The sequence below is a fragment of the Aedes albopictus genome, chromosome 3 (genome assembly GCF_035046485.1).
Source record: "Aedes albopictus strain Foshan chromosome 3, AalbF5, whole genome shotgun sequence".
Taxonomy (NCBI): Eukaryota; Metazoa; Arthropoda; class Insecta; order Diptera; family Culicidae; genus Aedes; species Aedes albopictus.
Genome location: NC_085138.1, coordinates 72,630,575 through 72,656,347, shown reverse-complemented (window position 1 = coordinate 72,656,347; position 25,773 = coordinate 72,630,575). Strand labels below are relative to the sequence as shown.

Below are 25,773 nucleotides of genomic sequence, written 5' to 3'. Positions count from 1 at the left end.
GGTCGTTGGTCCTACGTGTACGAATCCTTGAAGAAATTTCTGTAGAAATATTTCGAATAGTAATTTGAACTCCAGATAAAGAGGCTACCAACGGAAGAGCAGCTTGGCGCAGCTACACTTGAAGATGGCTGGAGGGACATCCGATCCGCCAAAGTAGTACCTCGGCTACAGCACTAGGCTTGGCGACTCCGAATCACACAAACGACTGGTACGACGGCGAATGTGAACAGTTGAAAAACGAGAAGAATGCAGCATGGGCGAGAATGCTGCAACACCGTACGAGAGCGAATGAGGCACGTTACAAACAGGCGCGGAACAGGCAGAATTCAGTCGTTCGGATGAAGAAGCGCCAGCAGGAAGAACGAGATCGCGAAGCGTTGGAAGAGCTGTACCGCACTAAGGACACACGAAAGTTCTACGAGAAGCTCAACCGCTCGCGCAGGGGCTTCGTGCCACAATCCGACATGTGCTGAGATAATCACGGGAATATTCTCACGAGCGAGCGTGAGGTGGTCGAGAGGTGGCGGCAACATTACGATGAGCACCTCATTGGCGACGCTGCAAGTACCGAAGGTGGCGTGGTAACAGATCTAGGAGTATGTGCACAGGACGAAAGACTTCCGGCCCCTGACCTTCAAGAGTTTGAGGAGGAGGTTGGCCGGTTGAAAAACAACAAAGCTGCTGGAGCAGATCAACTACCAAGCGAGCTTCTAAAATACGGTGGAGAAGCACTGGTGAGAGCACTACACTGGGTCATTACCAAGATTTGGGAGGAGGAAATATTACCGGAGGAATGGATGGAAGGTATCGTATGTCCCATCTATAAACAGGGCGACAAGTTGGATTGCGGGAACTATCGCGCGATCACACTACTAAGCGCTGCCTACAAGGTACTCTCTCAAATTTTATACTGCCTTTTATCACCGATTGCAACAGAGTTCGTGGGGCAATATCAGGCTGGATTTATGGGCGAACGCGCTACAACGGACCAGATGTTCGCCATCCGCCAGGTGTTGCAGAAATGCCACAAATACAACGTGCCCACACATCACATCACATCACATCGATCGAGAACAGCTATGGCAGATTATGCACGAATACGGATTCCCGGACACGGTTGATCAAGGCAACGAAGGATCGAGTGATGTGCGTATAGTTCGAGTATTAGGGGCACTCTCGAGTCTTTTTGACTCTCTCACAGGGAGTCAAGGCAAGACGATGGTCTTTCGTGCTTGCTGTTCAACATTGCTTTAGAGAGTGTAATAAGGAGAGCGGGGATAAACACGAGTGGAACAATTTTCACGAAGTCTGTTCAGCTGCTTGGTTTCGCTGATGATATTGATATTATTGCTCGCAAATTTGAGACGATGGCGGAAACGTACATCCGACCAAGCCAGACGAATCGGATTACTCATTAATGTGTCTAAGACAAAGTGCATAATGGCAAAGGGCTCCAGGGAGGAATCAGCTCGCCCGCCACCCCGAATTTATATCGACAGTGATGAAATCGAGGCGGTTGAAGAATTCGTGTACTTGGGCTCACTTGTGACTTACGACAACGACACCAGCAGAGAAATTCAGAGGCGCATTGTGGCAGGAAATCGTGCCTACTTTGGACTCCGCAGAACTCTACGATCGAATAAAGTTCGCCGTAACACAAAGTTAACTATCTACAAAATGATGATTAGACCGGTAGTTCTCTATGGGCACGAAACACGGACCCTACGTGCAGAGGACCAACGCGCCCTTGGAGTTTTCGAACGGAAGGTGTTGCGTACCATCTACGGCGGAGTGCAGATGGAAGACGGGACTTGGAGAAGGCGAATGAATCACGAGCTGCATCAGCTGCTGAAAGAACCAACCATCGTCCATACCGCGAAAATCGGGAGGCTACGGTGGACGGATCACGTCATCAGGATGTCGGATAGCTACCCGACTAAAATGATTCTCGAGAGTCATCCGACCGGTACAAGAAGACGTGGAGCGCAGCGAGCTAGGTGGGTCGACCAAGTGGAGGACGATCTGAGGACCCTACGCAGAGTGCGGAACTGGAGACAAACAGCCATGGACCGAGTGGAATAGAGACGGCTACTATGGACAGCAGAGGCCACCCCGGCCTTAGCCTAATCGGTAAGGTAAGTACTTTTTTGATCCTCGGTTTAAACGAGATTTTTAACCCTCGGCTAGTTCAACTCGGGACCTATGCTTTGTTTCTCTTCCGAAGGAAAATCCACATTTTGTGAGTTTGTCGGGAGTGGGATTCGAACCCAGGTCCTCGGCGTGATAGTCACGTGCTTCAACCATCACACCAGGTCCGCTCCACATAAGTAAGGTAGGTATGTTTATGCGGATAAGTTATGTTCATAGTTTTTTGCTTTGTAGTCATGCCTCATATGATTCGATTTGTACTCTTAAAAGTCTTAAAGAGATCGCAATCGTTCGATGCAGTTCTATGAAAATTGTTCCGCCGTACATGTATGCGATAGTAACATAAAATATTACTTTATCCGATGTAATGTGTGCTTTCTTATGCGGCCCCTGGTTGTCTGCGGTAACTATTCTACTCTAGCTGGGTATTGAAATATCCTGAATAACATTTCGTACTGTCAAAAAATCTCACCTCAATGTCACACACAGCGTCCAAAGTGGTATTTACTGGGGTGATTTCACCTGCGCGAAATTATCTTTGCATGTTCAATGTGTCACTGTGGCCCGGTTTTTTGGAAAGCTTGAAATGACTAACTTTCCGTTGTTCGCGTGGTTGGCCACCTCCGTCAGCATCACGCTAATGTTGAATACAAAAAAGCGAGAATATTTCAATGTGTTGTACAAAATACGACAGCGCGACCGCTCGAGAGTTAAGGACATTCCAACATCCTTATTCCAGATGATATAGGAAAACTACATATATATACTATGATTGTGTTGGTGTAAATCAAGTGTGCAGAACTGGCGCAGAGTTCAAACAGAAAATGCATTTCAAAGTCTTTGGAAATGCAAATTCCGCGGTACCCGAAATCGATTTCGCATCATTCCTATGGGGCTGTCCATAAACCACGTGGTCATGAGGGGGGGGGGGGGGGGGGGGGGGGGGTTCGGCCAATGACCATTTTGTATGGACAAAAAAAAATTGTATGGACAAATGAACACGCGGGGGGGGGGGGGTTGAAAAGTCCCAAAAAAATGACCACGTGGTTTATGGACAGCCCCTATCGGTAGTGACAATCGACGCTGCCCGATTCCAACCACTGACTGATGATGGCGCATCGACGATCCAGTCACTGTAATAGAAATCCTGTTAGCGTACCTACTACACTGTGCCATTACACTCAATCGACAGTGACGCATTGCAATCAATAGCAGTCTGGTATGGCAGTTTGCGTTTTGCAAAGTGCAACACGATGTTGGGTGTCTGTCAATGTTTACTGTATGGCAGCATCCATTTATTACGTAACGCTAAAAACGGCATCTTTCGACCCCCCCCCTCCCCCCTCCGTAACGCTTTTTTGTATGAAAATCCTAAAAATTTTGTATGAACCGTAACGCTTGGCCGTACTCCCCCCCCTCCCCCTAGAGCGTTACGTAATTTGTGGACGGCGCCTATGTAGTTTTTTTTTATTACGCTGGCTGATATTGTTCCCACAATCTCCAGTGATGCCATTTTTTATTGTTTTCTATAGTTGCTCTGGTTTAAGGCATGCTCTTCTAGAAATTTTGTTTGTTTTACAGAGCTTTCATCACCTTCAATATCTTCAATATCTTCAGTTCATTATGATTATGTTTATGTTTGAAATATGTTCAAAACTAATTGAGGAACTGTTCCATCAAAACCACTTACGCTCCTTGTTCAACAGTTTCAAGCTGCTAGACATTTTATTTAAACTAAAATTTCTTATAACTAGTAATCCTGCCAAAACTGCTTCTGGAATTCAACTGGTAGTAATCGATCAGAGTCGTTGGACTTCACCAATAGCATTGAGCTAACTTTGCATTTGCTTGTCTATCAGCCAAGTGATGTACAAATTGCAACCATTACTGTGGGTTCGCTGTAGGTACTTGTGAAATGCGCTTCCTTCGACGTCGACGGCTGATTGATGGTTGGCTTTTATTGCAACGACTTCATGCCATATCGATTTCCATCGGGTTTGGTTGGACGCCGGACAGGTTGTGTTCTACAATGTAAAACTCCACTCAAGCCGGATCCGACACCAGAAATCAACAAATTATTACTGCAATTGATCCATCGTATCAGCTCCGGGAGGAAAAACACATCTCCCAGCACGAGTTGCCATACGTCACTTGAACATTGGAAATCGAGCTTGCAGCTCTACGGAAAAACGAAATTTCGTCCCTGCTGAAGTTTGGTGAAGGATGGCGGAAGGAAGGGTGCACCCAAACATAGAATCGCATCCCTCCGAAAGAGGAGGAAAGCCATTTGGTCGGATTACTTTCTCCGGTTTGCTGCTACACACTAGGTAGGGAATCGCGCTACTTGGGCGGTGGCTTCTATATTCGTCTGTTTTCCACTATAACTCAGTCAATCTTGAACCAATTGACACAATTCTTGGAATGCGGTGAGATAGGTATAGTATCTACCCGTGTACAAAATTTCAAGTCAATCGGTTCAAAATTGACCGAGTTACAGTGGAAAACAGACGAAAATAACAGACGAAGAAAACCACCGCCCAAGTAGCGCGATCCTACATAGCGGTGGCAGTATTCTTTCGAAGCGTGTCCCAGTGGTGCGGTGCACGACGATACACTGGGGTAGTAGAACTGCGGAACAGCCAAAATTTATGGCACTTAAACATGACTGGTGTCAGTTTTATTGCGTTCGTGTAAATATGATAATTTACGAGCGGTACACTGAGAGAGTTTGCCAATCAGGATTTGACGGGAGAAAGGTTGGGGAAGTTTTCTTAGTTTGACATTGAATGGGCTGAAGTCAATGACAGACTATGAAGAGTTTGAATGAGTATTTCTGAGGATAGGACGACATTTTGACTTATTGGTCTTGAAATGAGTGAACAGTTTAGAAGTCACTACAAAGGAAGGGTAGTGCGTACATTAAGGATTAATGTACGGTACGGACGATCACCACGGTACGGTATTGTGAGAAGTTATCAAGCAGGCTCTATTGACGGCAGGTCGACAGCGGACCACATTTACATTCCCGTTCAAGGAACATTTCTTCAGGGAAATTAAGGGCGTAGCCAGTTTTTCGGTCAGATAGGAAGGGGGGTGGTGGCATGCACCCTTGGCAAATTTCTACCTACTAGCTTTTATAACTAAACGCACTACGATGAAATTGAATATAATAACATTATCTCTAAAAATATTATTTAACCCTTGAATTTGTACAATATGTTAAAAAAAGTTCGCCTGATCTACACAAATCAACTTGGTGCTGGTAGCGATGACCAATTTCTAGAAGAATAAGATTTTTTATTTACTCATGCTCTGATTTGTTGTTAATGTCTACAAAACATTCATAAGAAATTATAGCTGAACTCTTTTGGAAATTACGAACTCTTTTGAGAACTAACCAAGAATTTCCTGTTTCCTGTATGCGATCTTTTTAAATAATCTTCCCATTCTGTTCGCTGGAGGAATTTCTTCAGAAATTCTTGAAAAAAAATCTAATAAATCATCAGGTAATCCTGGAGAAGTTCTTGCGTATCCCTGAAAAGATGATTGAAGGACTTCTGAAATTTCCGAAGGAATTCCTAAATGAACTTTTGAAGAGAACCTGAGAGGAATTTCTAAAAAAAATCACTTGAGGAATTCCCGGAGCAATCCCTAAAAGACTTCCTGAAAAATTCCTGAAGAAACACCTAGATGAATCCACGGAGCAATTCCTACAGGAATGCCTAGAGGAAGCCATATGGAATCGCTGGAAAAATTCCCGAAGGAGTCATTGGAAGAATTTCTGGAAATATACCTGGAGGGATTCCTGGATAAATTAGAGGATGAATACCTAGTGAAATTTCTGAAGAGATCTTAAGAGGAAATCCTAGATAAATTTCTGGAGGTTTCCTTGGGGGTAATTTTGGAGAATTTCTGCGAGGAATGCTTAGAAAAATTTCGTAAGCATTCTCTTGAGGAATTCATAGAGGAAATCTTCGGAAGGAATCCTTGGAGAAATTCCTGAAGGAATCCGTGAGACAATTCATGGGAAAATCTCTAGAGAGAATCGTGGAGGAATGCCTGGGGAAACTACCGAACAAATTCTTGGAGTAATTCCTAGAGCAATTCTTGGATGAGGCCTAGCGGGAATTCCTTGAGAATTTTCTTAGATGAATTCTTGGAGTAATCCCTTGAAGAATTCCTGGAAAAATCTCCAGCGCAACACTGGGAGATATTGCTGGAGAAATTTTCTGGAAGAACCCCTGGAATGAATTTCTGAAGAACTCCCAGGCGGAACCTCTAGGAATATCCCTGGAGAAATTCGTGGAGAAACCCCTGGAGGAATCCCTGAAGCAATTCCTGGATGAATCTCTTTAGAAATTCCTGGAGGGATGTCTGGAGGCATTCCAGAAAAATTCCTAAAAGTATTGTTGGAGAATTTCCCAGAATAATCTGTGGAGAAATCCCTAGAGCCTAGAGGAATTCCTGGACAGAATTCCTAGACGAATTGCTGACATAATTTCCAAAGAATGCCAGAAGCAACTCCTGGAAAAATTCTTGGAGAAATTCCGGAAGAAATTCCTGGGACATTTCCTGGAGAAATTCCTGGATAAAATCCTGAGGTAATGAATGAAGAAATTCCTAGAGGTATTCCTGTGGTTGCTGGAGGACTTTTTAGAGGAATTTTTGAAAGAATTACTGGATGAATATCTAGAGGAATCTCCAGAGGAATTCTGGGAGATTTCTGTTTCTATTTCTGTTATTTTTCTATTTCTAAAAAAAAAACAATTCCTTGAGAAATTCGTGGAGGAATTTGTAGCGGAATCCTCGGAGAAATTCCTGAAGGAATCCCTGGGGAAAACCTTGAAGAAATTTGTGAAGAAATCCCTGAAGGAATCCCTGGAGAAATTCTTGGAGAAATCTCTGGAGGAATCCCTGAAGCAATTCCTGATGGAATTTCAGGAGAAATTCCTGGAAAAATACCTGAAGGAATTCCTGACGTAATTTTTTGAAGCATGAAGAAATTCTACGGTAATAGAGGAGTCACAGGAGTTCCTGGAGAAATTCCTGGATGAAATCCTGCTGGAGGAATCAATTATGGATTTTCTGGAGGAATCACTACAGGAATTCTTGAAAAAAAAATACTGGATGAAGTTCTAGAGGCATTTTGGGAGATTTCTTTTTCTTTTCTATTATTTATCAATTTCTAAAAAAAAAATCTCTTGAGAAAATCCTGGAGGAATTTCTAGTGTAATTTATGGAGGAATTCCTGGAGAAATCCTCGGAGGAATCCCTAAAGTGCCAGGAGAAATATTGATAGAAATTTCTGGAGGAATACCTGGAGGAATCCCTGAAAAATTCATTTAGGTATTCCCCCTGAAATTTTAGGAAGAGTTTCTGAAGAAATCCCAAGAGGATTTGCTGGAAGAATCATTAGAGGAACTGCTGGAGGATTTCCTGGAGGAATCTCTGGAGAAATTCGTGGAGAAATCCCTGAAAAATAACTGAGGGTTTTCCTGAAGAGTTTCCTGGAAGAATTTCTGAAAAAAATCCTCAGACGATTTTCTGGAAAAATCCTAAGAAGATTTTCTGAAAAAAAAATCCTGGAGAAATTGTTGACATAATTTCTGAAGGATGTCCAGGAGCGATTCATTGATAAATTCCTAGAGAAGTTGCTGGAGGAATTCCTGAAGAAATTCTTGGAATAATTCCTGGAGGAATTCCTCGATAAAGCTCTGGAGGTTTTCCTTTGGAAATTGCTGGAGGAATTCTTGAAGAAATTTCTGGAGGAATATCTGGAGGAATTTTTGCAACAATTACTGGATGAATTTCTGAGAGAATCTCCAGAGGAGCTCTGGAAGAAATTTCTGAAAAAAATCTCTGAGAAATTCCCGGAGGAATTTCTTGAGAAATTTCTGGAGGAATTCCAAGGAATTCTAGAGAAACCCATGAAGGGATTTCTGAAGGAATCCTTGGATCTTTCGTGGACAAATCCCTGGAAAATCCCTGAAAAAGTTCCTGTTATGGTATACCAGAAATAATTTCTGAAGAAATAGCAGATGGAATTCTTGGACATATTCTAGAGAAAAGAGTACCTGAAGAAACTCCAGAAGAAATCCAGGAAGCAATTTCAAGAGGAATTACTGAGGGAATCCCTGAACAGTTCCAGGAGGAAGTTCTGAATTAATTCCTGGAGAAGTTCTTTAAAAAACACAAGGAGTAATTTTGGAGGAATTCTAAGAAGAGTTCCTTGGAGAATCTTTGGGGGATTTTTCAAAATTAGTTGATCCAGAAAGAATCACAGATGGAATTCCCGAGTTAAGCCCTACAAAATTTTTTAGAGGAATCCCTGGAGGATATCCTTAAAGAATGACTGTAGGGATCAACGGAGGAATCTCTAGAAATACTCCTGGAGGAATTGACAGAAGAATTCCTGGAGGAATTTCTGTAGGAATCTCTAGAGGCATTTCTGAAGGAAACCCTGGATGAATTTTTAGGGGAATCCCTGCAGCGATTCCCAGAGGAATCTCTGGAATAATTCCTAAAGGAATCTCTGAAAAAATTCGTGGAGAAATTCCAAAAAGAAATTGCTGGTGGAATCCTTGGAGAAATCTTGAAGGAATTCTAATAGGAGTTCGTGGAGAAACTTAAGAAATCCCTGTAGCATTTCCTGAAGCAATCCTTGCAGGAGTTCCTGAAGAAACCCCAGGAGGAATCCTGGAAGCAATTCCAGGGATTCCCTTAACAGTCCCTGGAGATGGTTTTGAATTAATTTCTGGAGGAGTTCCTGAAAGAACTCCAAGAGAAGAGAACTCCTAAAGGAATTCAAAAAAGTGTTCTTTAAAGAAATTTCGGAGGAATTTTCAAAATAATCCCTGGATCTGTTTCTGAAAGAAGCACAGACGATATTCCCGGATGATTCCCTGGAGAAATTCTGGAGGAATCCTGGAAGCAATCCCATAGCGAATTCCTTAGGGAATCCCAGGAAAGCTTTCTTAACAAATTACTGGAAGTATTTCTGTAGGAAAACAATTTGAAGGAATCTATGTCTGCAATAATTTTTAGACGAATTATTGTTGGAATCTTTGGATGGACTCCCAAAATAATGTTTTGTACAATGGTTTTAGGAACTCCTGGATTAATTTTAAGCTAATCTCTGGTAAAAGTTCTTGTTAGGGTTTCTGGAAGATATTCCTGCTGAAATATTTGGAATTATTCCAGATTGAATTATTGGATCAATCTCTTGTGGGAATATTGAAGAAAAATATGAAGAAATCCCTGAAGAAATCTCTGGAGAAACACTTGCAAGAATACCTAAACGAATTTCTGTTGACATTACTTTGGGAATCCCTGGAGAAATTCCTGGAGGAATCCTTGAAAAATGCACTGGATTAATCACTGGAGGAACCTCAAAAGATATCCCAGGAGAAATTCCCGGAGGAATGTCTGGTGAAATCCATAGAGGAATTATTGAAAAATTCTCTGGAGCAATCCATGCTGGAATCACTGAAGAAAGCTATGAAAAAATCCTGGAGGTGTTCGTCGATGCATCCACTTCTGTATCTGTAAAACATTCTGAAGGAAACGTGGGAGGAATTCTTGAAGCATTTCTTGGAACAAACCCTTAAAAACTATCTGAATCCTGCAAGATGCCCATGGAAGAATTCACGGTGGATAAACATCTGGAGAAGTCCTTTGAGGAATTTCTGAAAGAATCCCTGTAGAAGTTCCTGAGTAAATGTCTGAAGAAATTTCTCGAGGAAGAATTCGTAAATAAATCCCAGTTATTTTACTCTTAGCATGACGTTTGTTTGAAATGAATAAATTGAAATTGGCACACAGAAAATATTGTATAACTTTTGATTGCGTTCGCCAAAATAGCTAATTTTTTGACCATGAATAGTATATTATGTGTAGCTTATAGGGTATCGCGCTACTTGGGCGGTGGCTTCTATATTCGTCTGTTTTCCACTATAACTCAGTCAATTTTGAGCCAATTGACTTGAAATGTTGTACACGGGTAGATACTATATCAATCTCACCACATTCCAAAAGTTGTGTCAATTGGTTCAAATTTTACTGAGTTATGGTATAAAACAGACGAATATAGAAGCCACCGCCCAAGTGGCGCGATTCCCTACCAGAAAATTTCATTAAAATCGGTTGAGTAGGGGAGACTGAGGAGAATTGACCCTGGGGAGACTTGTTCCCCCCATATTTGCTCGGAATCAAAAACATTTTTCTTCTAGCATATTTTTTTTCCAAAACTTCTCCTGGACAAACGACTATGTTTTGGCTACAAGTGATTTCGATTGTACATTGCATTATTTTTTAACGGCTCATGGTTAGTTTTCAGTCCTTCAGACATCTTTTAAGGGATTCCGAAAAATCTCAATAACTTTGTGAAAATTGAACCAAATCGTGTCAGAATTTCACAGCACATAGTTTAAATAAAATACTTTCAAACTTATTTATCCAAATAAGGCTGTTATTAACGTACTTTGATTAATTCAGCTCAGTATACACAACAGTGACATGGGGAGACTTGATCCCTCGAGGATTACACACATATTATACATGTGAAAAATAAAATTCTATTCGGAAGCCTCTATTTACTTGGAATTCTAGTCTATTCAACGATAAAATGTGTCAGATAATTATAACTTTAGTACAAACCAAGTAAAAGGGGATCAAGTCTCCCCATTTTAAAAATACGGCATATCCTTAAAAATTTAAGGAAATCTTACAATTTCAAACACTCCATATTCAACGAAAATACAAGAAAACTCGAAAAGAAAATGAATATGAAGACTCTGGAATTATTTTCCCTTTAAATAAACCATGTGCTCAAAGGGGGATCAAGTGTCACCCATTTTTGAAAAATACATCATAAGACATGCCTCCATAAAAACACAGTTTTGAAAACTTTAACAATAATTTAAAGGCCTTCTGTTGTGTATTAACTTGCAATAGATGTTTACCTGCCATTTTGTACGGAAATCGGATCTAGTTTTGTATTTTTTCTTAAAGTTTCAGGTAAATTAAGAAAAAGGGATCAAGTCTCCCCAGTCTCCGCTATTGGCGAAGATATCGTTGAAACAAGGGAATTGCCACTTGAGAATCTTGTGCAAACAAACATTTTGGAAAATTTCACTTTTTTGCCGTTTTAACTCTGGCGCCAAAAATACTGAACCGATTTCAATAAAAAAAATTATGTACGTAAAGTATGTATGCAGAAGTAATTTGTCAAAATTTCATTCAATTTAATCATACCGTTAAAAAGTTATAGCCATATATGTCGCACATAGTCAACAAAATGGCTGAAATTTTCACTGTAAACAGTTTAATACAACAATTTTACACTGTCAAAGTTTTATAAAAATTGGGACAGTGTTACCAGTTCTACAGTCAAAATAGTGCACGTGGAACTAAAAATGGTAAAAAAGTATCTAAAATTTACCATGAAGCGATTTGAGCTTTGGATATTCATTAGAAAAAGTACTGAACCGATTCCGATCAAATTTTTACCACTTAAATTATACTATGTTAAGAATATCGAGTGAAATTTTCAAACGTTTTGATGAGGTAACAAAAAAGTTATAGCCTAAGCAATTTTTTTGAAATGGGTGCCCAAATTTTCTAAAATTTCATTTTATGATTTCGACATTATCTGCGCCAAAACTAAACCGATTTTAATGAAAATTTTATGGTATTAGCTACACATAATATACTATTCATGTTCAAAAAATTAGCTATTTTGGCGAACGTAATCAAAAGTTATTCAATATTTTCTGTGTGCCAATTTCATCGTGGATACCCTTTACTTGTGAAAATTCGTGTAGCATTAGTGCATAATTGCACTCTATAGCAGTATATGTTCTACAAAGTACTCCTTTTTCCCAACCGTAACCGGTTCCAGCATTTCTGGAAAAATTTGGCATGCTGTTTTTGTATTCCATGAATAAACATCACAAAATTTAGCCATTCAACTAAGCTTATTATTTGATTAAATTATATGACAAAATTGAAGTGGTTGTCTTGGATAAATCCTTGGTGAAATTTCCCGTGGTTCTCGAGTAAAAATGGTTTGAACATTGTGGATAAAAACCCTAATTATAATTATCAGAATAGTTGATTGAAAAAAAAATCTGGAACTCTCTGGTGACCAGGGGGGCAGGCTTTGTCTCAGTGTGTAAGTTACACCAAGAAGAAGACTAGAGAGGACATATACTTTAAATGCAGTTCGAAAATGTAGATCAAATATCAAACGATGTACATCAGTTACATAAAATTTCACAGCGAAGCAATAGCATGAAACGAGCTCACAAATTCGTAAACTTCCGCTTCATTGCTCTATATCTCACTCAACGTTACTCTTAGACAGGCATTGCTACTGTCCGGATGGACTTTAGAAAAAGAAATGAAGAAAATATGTACAAGCGTCCCTGAAAATCAGCAAACTTGGGTCAACATTATTAAATCGTTCAGTATCCTTCATGCGAAAATTTTCTAAGCCATTTAAGAATCTCCAAAGCACTATTTTCAGATTTCAATCGCCTAACGTCCCTTCGTCAAGGTGCTCCACTGGATCTCAGAATTCAGTTCAAAACGAGAAATTCATCAGGCCCCATGTTTTCGATTTCCCCACCGTAACCGTGGGAGATAATTTTCATGTCATCACCAGTCTCAGTCTGTGTCATCCGTTCCGTCACCATTCCCATCGATGCGAACCGCACAGAGTCGGAAAAATTACCCTTCCGGCGGGCGGCACTGACTGTCACGTGTGTACAAGTGTACACATTCCCATCCAATCTGGAACCGAAACCGAAACAGAAATCTCATCCCGGGCAGATGGTGAGTGTGGTTTTCCGAGCCGCTGATCAGATTCTACGGAACGTAACATATGGGCGAAAGGCACTCAGCTACAAGATTAATTTCAATTTCACGGCCCACAAACCCTAACGAATCGTGACATAATTCGAGTTTCCTCCGCGAGTGCCGACGATGACGGTGACGGTGGTGGTGGTGGTGGTCGTCGTCGTGACACCACACACATCTGCCGCTGAATATGTCTGGCGAGCAAGCGAGCGAGCGAGTGGGTGTGCTGCTGCGTGTGTCATTTGGTCACATTTTTCACCGGTTTCCACGGTACGGCCACCCGGCAGCAACCCCGACGTCGACGCCGGTCGTCTACTTCAAGATGGTGTGTTTACTTTGCGCCCAGCACCGTTATCTCTGCCTGTTTACTTCTAGAGAACTGGAGAAACAAGCAGTTTGCTTTTACGGCTGGTTGGTTTGAAACAGAGTGCGTGCGGTTGATTGTCACGACTTGGGATCAACATTGCGGGCAAGCGAAGCCGGCTGGGAAGATTTACTTGCTTTGTTATAACGTTAAATGCTTCTGAAGCTCGACGAATTGCCGGGATTACATATTTCGAAAACATTAAGGCCCGTTCCGAGTCGAAGTTATTTTTTTTGTGTACCTAGGATAAACCTCTACTTTGTCATATGCGCTAATTCCCGTCACATCAGACGAAAAAAAGCCATTCATTGAAGACATTCCGAGAATAAATTGTCGATAATCAGTCTCTTCAGCACTGGAAATCGAATTACACTAAATTTCAAGTTTCAATTTCACTCCATTACGAGTTGATAATTTCTCCACTACACATGCATTCATCTCAAACAAGAAGCACTTTCTTGCACTTACCGTCTACGGGTACTCGGTCTACTAGAGAAAACTCCTGTGAACCGCACATCAACACACACCTCGTTGTTTCCACTTTTGGTGAATTGGTACAAAATTCTCCTTGCTCCAAGTGATCTTACAATTGCTTGTAATTTTCCATATAGGACATTTTCCACGAAATTCCCTTCCCGGGAAGAGTGGACATCTGGTTATCTGGAAAGAAGTATTTCAGACGGCATCGTATGTTACACTGATGGCTCCCTTCTCGAAGGTCGAGCAGGTGCTGGTGTTGATTGTGCGATATTTGCCAGAAAACCATTTCCCAGAAAACCGTTTGCCAGAAAGAACCATTCCCCAGAAAGTACCGTTTCCCAGAAATTTCCAAAGTTCTCAATCCAGAAGTGTTCCCAAACTAATGATAATTTAAAACATTCTTATAGAAAAGTAAATCATGTTTTTTTATTTGTTTGGGATCGATTAGCCCACGATAACGATCAAAAAATGTAAAATTTTATTTTTGTTCAGATTTATATGCGAAAGTTAAATAAATTATTGGAACTGATGTAAGTGCAAACAAGACATGGTTTTAGAGTAACTTTGAAAGAAAAGCCTGTAGTTTGAAGAATAGAAAATCATTCTGAAACAAAAAAATGATGTGAACTCAATCCTTTCAAACTTTACAATACCGTCGTGCGGGGCTACTTTTGAAATACGGGGCTACTTTGGACACTTTTGAATATGGATTTTTTGAATTTGAAATATCGTTCAAATCTGTTTGATGTCTTTGGGACTATTATGACGCAATATTTTCCCCTTCATTTGGTTGAAATTGTTTTTCAAACAAACTCTTTATTGCTTATCAGGAGGCGAAAAAACATCGAATGAATCATAAAAATATACATAACGTATCAGAACATTTGCTCTGTGAGCATTGTTTTTGCAGTTCATAAATTTCAGAGGGTTGCTCAATTCGTGCAAGAAGTATCGACGTAGCATAAACAATCGAATATTTGTATGGATACACAATATAAATGACCGTTTCACCTAAATAATGGAATGATGGCCCCCAGACAGCCTTTTAGTCTATATTAAAATATCACGCTGCTCATAAAACCAAAGGTAGAACAGAACCACCTAAAAACGCATATATTTATTGAAATAATGTATGATATAGTATACAACAGTATTGGTACAAAGTAGTATTCTAAATAAACCCGGAATTTTAACTGCAGTTTTGTTTTAATTATGAATGTCCAAAGTAGCCCCCCTCTGGTTCTATATGATATGTCTCCGATTGATGTATGGACAACTTTTTTGTTTATGGATGGATTTAGTTCAAATTTTGCATGTATCCTACATACATACTCACAATTATTATGTGTAAAAATTGTGGAAATACGTTCACTACTCTGGGAGTTATAATGTCATAAAGTTGAAAAACCATTAAAAAGTGTATAAAGAAGCCCCGCACGACGGTACATTAAATCTTTTATGTTATTTTATTATTTTATTGCGCACAACAGCTTATCTTTTTAATCAGAAAAATTCCACAAATTTGTCTTGTGGACAAGTTGATCATGATGTGGATCCAATTGATCAAATATTATTTTGACGGAATTTGATCAATACTCATCAAAGATTTTCCTTTCTTCAACACATAGGATGTGCTTTCCAGATTTTACTGATATGAAATTTTAGGCTTAACTTATATTTTTCAAAGATTCTTTTCTTCCAATTGAAAGTAATTATTTATATAAGCTTATTTTTGACAATAACATGATCACTTTAAATAATAACTTTTGCGCCAAACTGCAAAATTACCCGGAAAAACTTAAGTGGATCGAATACCATAAACAAAAACCTTTTGGAGCAACGAGTACAATACACAGAAATAATAACTTAAGTGACGGTTTTACCTATACCTACCATTAGGCTGACTGTCACTGCCCGAATATCAATACCCCCAATATCACAAGCTTGAATGTACCATTAGGCCGAATATCACTTGATCAAATGTTATAAAAAGCTTGTTCTTGAGGAAAATAATTTTAATAATTCCATCAGCGTTTTTTCCTTCTTTTAATCTTCTGCTGTTCTTTCTAGATGTTTATTTGCGCCATTTCTAACCAATGTATTCTCTTATCAAGGTGATTGTAACATGTGAACTTAACATATTTGGGCTTATGGTATTACAGCTAAGGGGCTGTCCATAAACTACGTAGACTCTGAGGGGGGACGGGGGGGTCTGACCAAAGTCTACGGTCCTTACAAATTTCGAAAATTTTCTTATGAACGAAAGTCTACGAGGGGGGAGGGGGGGGGGGGTCTGAGATTGCCAAAATTGAGTCTACGTAGTTTATGGACAGCGCCTAATGGCACTCCGGCAACTGTTGTAGAATCTTATGGACAAGGTATGTGAAGTACATTGCTCAAAATTTCTAGAGAACCTTTTTTAGAACCGTTGAACGGATTTGGATGAAAATACATCACGCTGTTGACAACCACTGAACAATAAGCGTGATGCATTTTAATCCAAATCCGTTCAACGGTTCTAAAAAATGGTGCTCTAAATTTTGAGCTATGTACTCCAAATACCTTGTCCTTAATATCAATGGTGTTAGGGCATTCGACTGAAGGCCGTTGGGTCGAATGTCATTAGGTCGAAGTTCATTAGGTCAAAAAGTTATTTTGCCGAATGGGAATATTTTTTTCGTTTTCTCCTTTTATGCTGTTAAAATAATTGTTGAAGTTGGAGCTACTGTATTTTACCCATGAATCTTTCCTTCTTTTAAATATAGGAACAATATACGGGTTTAAGATCTGGTATTTTTTTTCAATAATTAAACTATTAGTTCCGCTATATCAATATTGTTTCATGGTTCTAACATAATCATCAATTTATGCCAAAAACTAGTCTTGCAATGAAACTAGAAAGAACAGCCTGTGTTTGGAAGAAGGAAAAATTCACTATTTGAACTAGAGAGAATAGCTTTGTTGTATAAAAATAGTTTTTTGCACCGAAACCGATGATCTTCAACTAGTGAATTTTGCCTTCTTTTAATCATTGGCTGTTCTTCTTAATTAGTAAGACTAGATTTTGACATTAATTGTTGTATAACAATAAGGCAATTTTAATATTATAGAAGCATCAGCTAATTTTTGGAGAACCGAACAAACTTAAGAAACCGTTCCGATTCCTGTTCCATAATCACTGAATTGCGATTCGTGGTCATCATTCTACCCATTGAATATTCGGCCTAATGGACTTCAGTCAGCAGTATTTTCACCATACGTAATGCATACCAGATGTTTGTAGACCTATGCACTTCTAGCCTAGTTAAATCGAAGTCTCGCGCTTAGTATCATACAGGCGTATCTGCAATGATCAATTTCTCTTCATCGATTTTTCCTTTTCTCAATAACTACCGGTGAATCATTTCCAGTTGTTTTCGTTGTTCTAGCCCTAGTCGTCCTTTATAGAAATAAACCAAGAGATCATCCTAGCAGTGAACATATTGAATTATTGTAAAAGATTGAAACTGACGACATTTTTTATGTTAATGGACTGAAATATATCCACCAAATTCTCAAAACCACATCTTCAGTTTCAATTAATTCTTAGAAAATGGAGAAAATGTCTATTTGCACGAAAGTACCAGTTGCCAGAATGTACCAAACCCCAGAATTTAATATTTAATATTAAATTCTGGGGATTGGTACATTCTGGCAAATGGTACTTTCGGGCAAATAGTATTCTGGCAAATGGTACATTCTGGCAAATGGTTTTCTGGCGTTTGTCATTCTGGCGAATGGTTTTCTGGCGAACGGTTTTCTGGCAAATATCGCACAATCCTGGTGTTTATTCTCGTGAGCTAAGCCTGTATCTGTCTACTCACTTGGTAGACACTGCACCGTTTTTCAGGCCGAAATCTTTGCTCTTATGTGTGGAGTGCAATCAGCACTTCAGCAGCACGTAATGGGCAAAGTAATATACTTCTGTTCAGATAGCCAGGCTACTATTAAAGCACTTGCTTCGGCCAACTCCAGGTCGAAGATAGTTATCGCTTGTCGAACTCAAATCGAGGGGCTGAATTCAGCAAACGCTGTTCACCTTGTATGGGACATTCTTCCATCGCTGGAAATAAATTAGCTGATGAGTTAGCTCGCACTGGAGCATCACATGACTTCATTGGCCCTGAGCCAGCTATTCCGATATCGAAGTGTTGGGTAAAGCTTCAAATTCACACCTGGGCTGCTACTCAACACAGACAATACTGCAATAGTTTGGAGTCATGTCGTCAAACCAAATTGTATTGTACTGAGCCATCTCCAAGGGTGGCGAAGTATCTTACTAATCTGTCAAAGCAGAATTGCAGCATTTTGGTCAAAGCATTGACTGGCCACTGCCGACTCAGCTATCACATGGCGAATATTCAGCAAGCGGATTCATTTGCATGTGATAGCTGTGAATCCGATTATGGAACTTCGTATCATTTGATATGTAACTGTCCAGTTTTTGCGCAACTGCGTTTCCGAGTATTCGGTAAACACTTATTAAGTGAAACTGACTTCAGAGACCTGAATATTCAGGATATTCTGTTGTTCTTAACCCGCTGTGGTAAAGAGCTATAGGCTCTCTTTCGCTTTATGCGTTATTACAGTGCCCTTTTCAGGGCTTTGTTTAAACCCATTGTGGTACGCTTATGCATTAGTATCCTCTTCCAGGGTACTTTTCCTATTTCCCTACCTGTCCTTATCCCCATTCCTATCCTTATTTCCTTCCTTTTCCCTCAGGTAAGTAGATGATGAAATAGGCTATTATTTTGGCGATGGCACAAATGTCCCAAATGGAGGATAACGTGCCTCTGGAGCCGGCCTTCTGATACCAGATACCTTCAATTCACTCCCCTCAAAAACTCTATGGCACTTCAAAGTTGGATTTCACTGCTGCAAAATGCAGAAAAAGCTCTTCAAGCAATCAAATCATTCACTATTTCCCGTCGTATACATTTGTTTACAATTGTCTTCGTCTAGGGAGTATGCAAGCATATGTGTGCGATTTGCTGCATCTTATTTTACAACCACAGAGAAAGATTTCTTCGTTGCACTGTGACAGCGTATTATGATGGTGGGTAAAACTAATAGTTGAAATATTTTTGTCGTTATTCTAAAGGTACATCCATCTCAATTTTATAGTTTCTGCTTAATTGTACTTTGAATATACTGTGGGTGGCATAAATGTTTGGGATAGGCAACTTTTTTTTTCTCTCACAAAAAAGTTCAAAACGCTGTAACTTTTCATAGAGCGCATCAAAAATTCTAAAATTTAGACTGTTTGTTAACCTACTACATGTGCATCATTGGTACAATTTTGAGCTCGATTGGTTAATCTTTTGCGAAGCTAGAATCGTTCTCGTAAAACACATTTTTTTTAGACAACTTATTTTTAAACTGTTATATCTCGGAAACCAATGAACCGAATTTAATAAACTTCTGAACATTTATCAACAACACATTGATGCTTCTCATGTCATTAAAACATAGGTATTTTGTTGGACGTTGGAAAAAGTTATCATGGATTGAAACTTTTGGATCTTTGTTGAAAAAAATGTAAATTTTTTCCATCAATGTAATTAAAATTTAGTGTTGATATCCAAAAATTTTCTGCTTCTGTTCTCAAGATATCTCTGATAACATGTATTAGAGCCTATATGGAATGAAAGAATAACTTGTAAATTTGACTTATTTTCCTCTATATTGTGAAAATGTCAAACCGGTATAACTATATTCATCGTGAAAAATTATTGCATTTTATAGCGTCGTATCAAGTATCAATATATTGTTGATAAGCGTTAAAAATTTCATGTAATTCGGATCACTGGTTGATATGACAGTTCAAAAGTTAGTTGTCTAAAAAATAAAGCATTGTCCACTTAGAATCCGGACGCATGGCATATTTTCTAGGGACGCTCTCAATGATCACAATCTTCATTCTTTTACAGCAGTCTGATCCTAGACTAGTCCTCTTTTAACGGTGAAAATTTCATCGATTTTCTTGCAACGAGTGAAAAGTTATCTCAGATTGAAAACAAGAGAAGGAAAAAAATCTTGCACAAACACGTTGAAAATTTAGCGTGATCAGGTACGACAGTCGCAAAAATGTTAATATCTCCAAAACCATTATATGTTTTGTGCACATATGTTGTTAATCTTGGCATAAATAAGTGTCCCCATAAGATTAAAGCTTGGGTTCATTGACTAGTCTGCTTGGAATTCGATGATTTGGCAAGAAGTTCTAACTCTGGGCATCGTTTTTTGAAAACAATATAATGAGAACAAATTTATACAAGGATGACAGCCTCAATAACCGCGTGCTGCTTTTCAAAAACGCACACAAGGGATCTATAGAGGTGTTGCCTATTTTGATGATCTGTCACGGCAGCCGGAGTCGTTCAGTGGTTTCGTCATAGATGGGTAGTGTTTATCAACGAAAAAACACTCAAATTTCGAGTTCACTCAATTCACCAAATTGCCCCTCATTTCGCAATAAGAAAAACTTTTGGATTTTTTTCTTCGGAATCTTAGTCAGACTAATCAAGGCACTCAGGAAATTGCATAGACGAACTGATGGTTGAATTAACATGCCGAAGGGGTTGATTCTAAAATTTACCACCGTTGTGCAGATTTTTAAGGAAGTTAACACGGAAAAAGTGAGATAATGTATTTAAATAGAAATAAATTATTTCAATGTAATTTTTCCAAGAAACTACAATAAATAATCTTCGTTTTAAGGGCTTCACCTTTTATGTTTGTTATTCCATCCCTGAGATATACGTGATCTTGGCCGTCCGGATTCTAAGTGGACAATGCCTCAGTGTTATTCCAGAAAGAAAAACTGCTTTTTTAGCTCTAGAACATTTGCCATTCTCAATTGAGCAACTTTCCTATATATAAACTTCCATGAATTCCTTTAGAAAATCCTTCAGAAATTCCTTCTGGAAAGTCTTTTCGGTATTTCTTTTGAAAGATCCCAAGAACATGTGCCATGGATTGCTTCAGAATCTCCTTAAGAATTTATCTCGGAGTTTTCGTTAGAGGAACTTCCTGAAATTTCTTCATAAAATCCTCAAGAAAAGCTCAAACAAATTTCCTTAAAATATACTCCATAAAATTATTCAGGAATCCGTACGGAAGTTTTTTCAGGAAATTATTACTTCAGGAATTCTTTTAGCGGTTCTTTGAGAAAATCGAAGCTTCCTCCAGAACTTTTCCAAGGATTTCTTAATAAAATCTCTCACAGACTCTTGCAGAAACTCTTACATAAACTGTGTCAGAAATTCGTCCAGAGATACTTTTAGAAATTTTCCTAAACATTCTTTCAAAAATTCCTCAAAAATGTGTCTTTTAATTTGTCCAAGGACAACAAGTCCAAGGAAATCTTCTATGGCATTCTTCCAAAATAAGTCGAAGAATTCCTTCAGAAATCCTCCAAAATATACTTCAAGAATTTTTTATGGCTGATTTATCTGGGTTCCTTCTGAAACTCCACCTGGAATTACTTTACAATTTATTCTAGGAATTTAAAAAAAATCAACGAAAACTTCTCCAGAAATGCCTTCAAAATATTCTACAGGGATTTCTTTAAAATTATTTCAAAGATTATCCGATCACATTTCCCGTGGGTTCTTCAGAAAGTTTTCCAGATATTCATTCAGAAAATTTATCAAATATTTTCCTATGAAAATTAATGTAAATTCCTCATTTTTTTTCAGGATATCCTCCAAAGATTTCCCGAAAAGTTTCCTCTGGTATTGCTTCAGGAATTTCTTAAGAAATTCATCCTGAGATTCCTTCAGAAATTTCACTGATTTCTTCGAAAATTCTTCCAGAGATTCATTCAAAACTACTTCTTAGAGTTTCTGAAGGAATTCTACCTATAAGATATATGTAGAAATTCCTTCAGAATTTCTTTCAGAAATTCCCGATGGAATTTCTTTTAGAAGTTTCTGATGCGATTCTTAAATTTCTTAGAGAAATTTAATTTATTTCAATTTCTTTAGAAGCTTTCTTATGGAATTTTTAGATATTCTTATTACTTTTACTTTTTTACAAATCCTAAAGGGATTTCTTCGCCAATCGACAACACCCCCCCCAGTTTCTGAAGTTATCTCTCGTGCAATTCCTGGATGAATGCCAATATACTTCAGTAACTTCTGTACACTGAAAGCCGGCTTGCGGTTGAAATTACTATTCTGAGGGTCAACATAAATGCACAACGCCACTTGGTTTGTGCAGACTGAGTTTCGTTTCAATTCAACAGATTAATGTTTTCAATATTACCATGGACCCGATTTACAATTAAAATTTTTTTTTGCTGGCAACCGGATTTGAACCAAGAATCTTGAGATCACCAGGCTCGCACGCTACCTTTCAGCTATCAAACCGGTTGATATGAGAGGAAACAGAATGCACACAAAAAGCGTTTATGGGTTGATGATTATGTTTTGCCATAGTAAATTTAAAAACATGTTTGTGCTTGTTATAACCGCAAGCCGTCTTTCAGTGTAGGGACTCCTACAAAATTTCGGAAGAAAACTTAAAAAAAAACGCTGAAGAAATCACAAATAAATGAATTGGTGTATTAATTCTCTTCCTCTCTGAATAAGTTTCCAAAAATCTCTGAAGAATTGTCTGGAGAAATCCTTGGAAGAACTCCTGGAGATACCTGAAGGAGTTCTAAAAAAAAAAAATGATTTTGCTATATCTGAAGGGATTTGTCAACAAAAATCCCTAAACCATTACCTGGAGTAATTTTTTAAGGAAATCCAGCAGAACCAATAAAAACCCTGATAAATTTAAACAATATTTATTTTAAAGACATTTTAGAAAAAAAAAAATATCGGTAAGCACTGGAGAAACCTCTGCAAGTACAGGTATTCTTCGATATAACGTACCCTCGATATAGTGAATTCGATATAACGTACATTTTGCTTCGATATAACGTACAACATTGCACAATTTTATTTTTCCCACGAATAACCCTTAGATAAACTACGAAATTACTCAAATCAATGTTTTGTTGCAGCATTAGCCTTGTTACGCAGAATTAACGCAATTTGGGGAAAAAAATAGTGTACGTTATATCGAAGCAAAATGTACGTTATATCGAAGCACAAAAAACGAAATGACTTTTTCGTCAAAACTCAAGATTTTCATTATTGGTTTTGTAAATTTCACCGAAATCATTTTTTGGGATTGATTTCACGTCGAATACATCAATACTAGCATAAAAAGTATTATTTTTTTCTCTGCTACGATATAACGTACAAAGAGAAAACTTTTTTGTACGTTATATCGAAGAGTACCTGTGTTCATAGAAAAGTCCCTTAAATAATTTCATCAGAAATGCTAAGGAATAATATATTCGGGAGTAATTGCTGTAGGATTTTTCGAGAAAATCTTTGGAAAAATAATTCTGAAAGAATCCCTGAAGCAAGGTCCAAATAAATCCAGAGTCATGTTTTGAGGAATACCTAAAGAAACTTGCAGATGAATCTCTTGAGTATTTTCTAGAGGAGTTTCCAAATGCCCAGAATAAATTAAGTAATATCTGAATGTACCTCTGGAGAAATTTAGACAATATGTTTTGAAAAAGTTTCTGGAAGAATTTCTGAATATCTCAAGGAAAAGAGGAATTTCTGAGTGGAATTGTATCTCGACAATGTACCAAATGTATTCTCTGATAAGAGGAGCGGAGACCCGGAGATCGACCTAAAATCGGTTCGGCGTGTCGTGGTTGAAACTCACGACCTCTATAAGACGCAGTGAGACAGCGGCTGGAGAGCATTGAGAGGATAGGAAGACGTAGCAGGCAGCCTACGACGGACACGGGAGATTTGGACTGCCGTGAATAGGGGCCTCTATGGTCAGCATGGCCATGCTGAGGATGTCGAGTTCGATTCCCGGTCAGTCCAGGAATTTTTCGTAAAGGAAATATCCTTGACTTCCTTGGGCATAGAGAATCTTCGAGTCTGCCACATAATAAACACATACAAAATGGTCATTGGCATAGGAGGCTCTCCGTTAATAACTGTAGAATTGCTCATAGAACACTAAGATGAGAAGCAGGTTTTGTTCCAGTGAGAATCTTACGCCAGGAAGAAAAAAAATATAAGAAGACGAAGAAGAATAAACGACCGTGAATAAGGAAGCTTCAAATACCAGTACGAAGAGTGCAACAATCATCAGTGTACAGCGAGCAAGGAAGATTGGGATCCTGAAAACAGACGTGAGTACCATGAGTCAGTACGCAATAAGTCATCAGCTTACTTCAAGCAATAGAGACTGGGGCCCTGGCAACCAACGATTTAGACTCGTAAATGTTTCTTTTCTCAGCAAATCTGCACATACAAAAAAATTAACAATGTTGTCAAATCTACTGTGATAATGGTCGTTCGCACAGCAATACAAACATTGAAAGTAATGTAAAAACAGTAAACAGTTTGTTTTAGCACCTTTAGAGCTATAGAGACAGTATTATTATGAAATCTATGGATTCAAGTCTGCGAATATGCTTGTCAAGGAAAAAAATGGTCTTGTCTAAGTTCCAGGGCAGGCTGGCTTCTTTGGAAACGAGGCTGTAGATTCATTGGTCAACAAGAATAGATCATTGTTGAAAAAAAAAACTAAACATGATCATCGATAAGCTTTTCACCTGGACATCTGAGGCCCGAAGGAGGTGGTGAATTGCGAGGAAGAACGTTCTGTGGCGGAGTTGGTTAACGTGCCCTGCCTAGCGAACTTAGTGAGACGTGGAACCAAACCCCACCCAACTACTTGTTTTTTTTTTCATTAAATTTGTCAATTTTTCAACACAATTTGTACATTTGAATTTCTGTTACATACGTAATTGTCGAACAACTAATGTTAATTTTATTGTTAATAATATGCTTTATTTTAATGTGTTTCTCAAAATGAGAAAAATACAAATGGCTGCAACCTGGGCCCAATCTGTAATAGACCTAGCAAAATAACAACAACTCTAACAACGGTCTTTGCTTATTGTTCCACCGTTGACAAAACAAAATACATATTCTTGAGTATGCTATTTTAAAATATAATATTACATACAAGCACATGAATGTATATGCCTGTTGACAAAACATTATAACTGTCATATATCCATCTATTTTTAAATGCTTCATTGCTAACATACTAAATCCTGTCCTAACACAGATTACAAACAATATCCGTTATGACAAGTCCGTAAGCTAACAGTTTATACAAATTACCTCAAATCACCGTCGTCGTCGTGTTGCCTCCGTCTTCATCAGAAACACTCGTTATCGGCCATTTCGTTTGGCGTTGTTAGTTGGCCCCATCAAACTGCAATCATCCCGGACGAGGCAGCTATTTTTGGCACTGATCCCTCCCTAATTGATGCCAATCATCCTAATGTAATTGGAATGTCAGTTATTCCGAGTGACCCCCGCCACCGCCAACACCCGGACCGGAATCGATCGACGACGTTCCGTCCAAGAGTTGAGCCGGTGCGGTGCGGTGATGGTGGCCGGTTGACGACAATACGCCGCAAGTGTCACCCAGATTCCGAGTAACTGCCATCGCATGGTGGGTATTGATGTGGCCAAGAATCAACGATGGTAAGACTGGATTGAATTCCTAATTTCGGTTCAGGATCCTTTTCTTAGAGTATTTCTTAGTTCAAATTTTCTAGATTAGCGATCCGAGAACTTTTCAGAATTTTGCCGCAATCTGCTGTTGTTTCTAGTCATGTCCAAATGAAGAGGAATAAAAAGGAATCTTTTAAAACTGACATGCATATATTTTGACCACCTCCTTGGGTGAAACCGCCCTATTGTAACATTCACTGGCTCGTCCTAATGCGGAGAGTAAATTCCATCATCTTCTTTTAATTCTGTTTCGTTATTCAATTTTGC

The 25,773-nt window shown here is 38.8% G+C and overlaps 1 protein-coding gene across 2 annotated transcripts in view; it reads right to left on the bottom strand.

Moving 5' to 3' along the window:
* Positions 1-25,773, bottom strand: part of LOC109399785 (synaptogenesis protein syg-1) — a 611,559-nt gene that overhangs the window by 450,522 nt on the left and 135,264 nt on the right. The window lies entirely within an intron of this gene.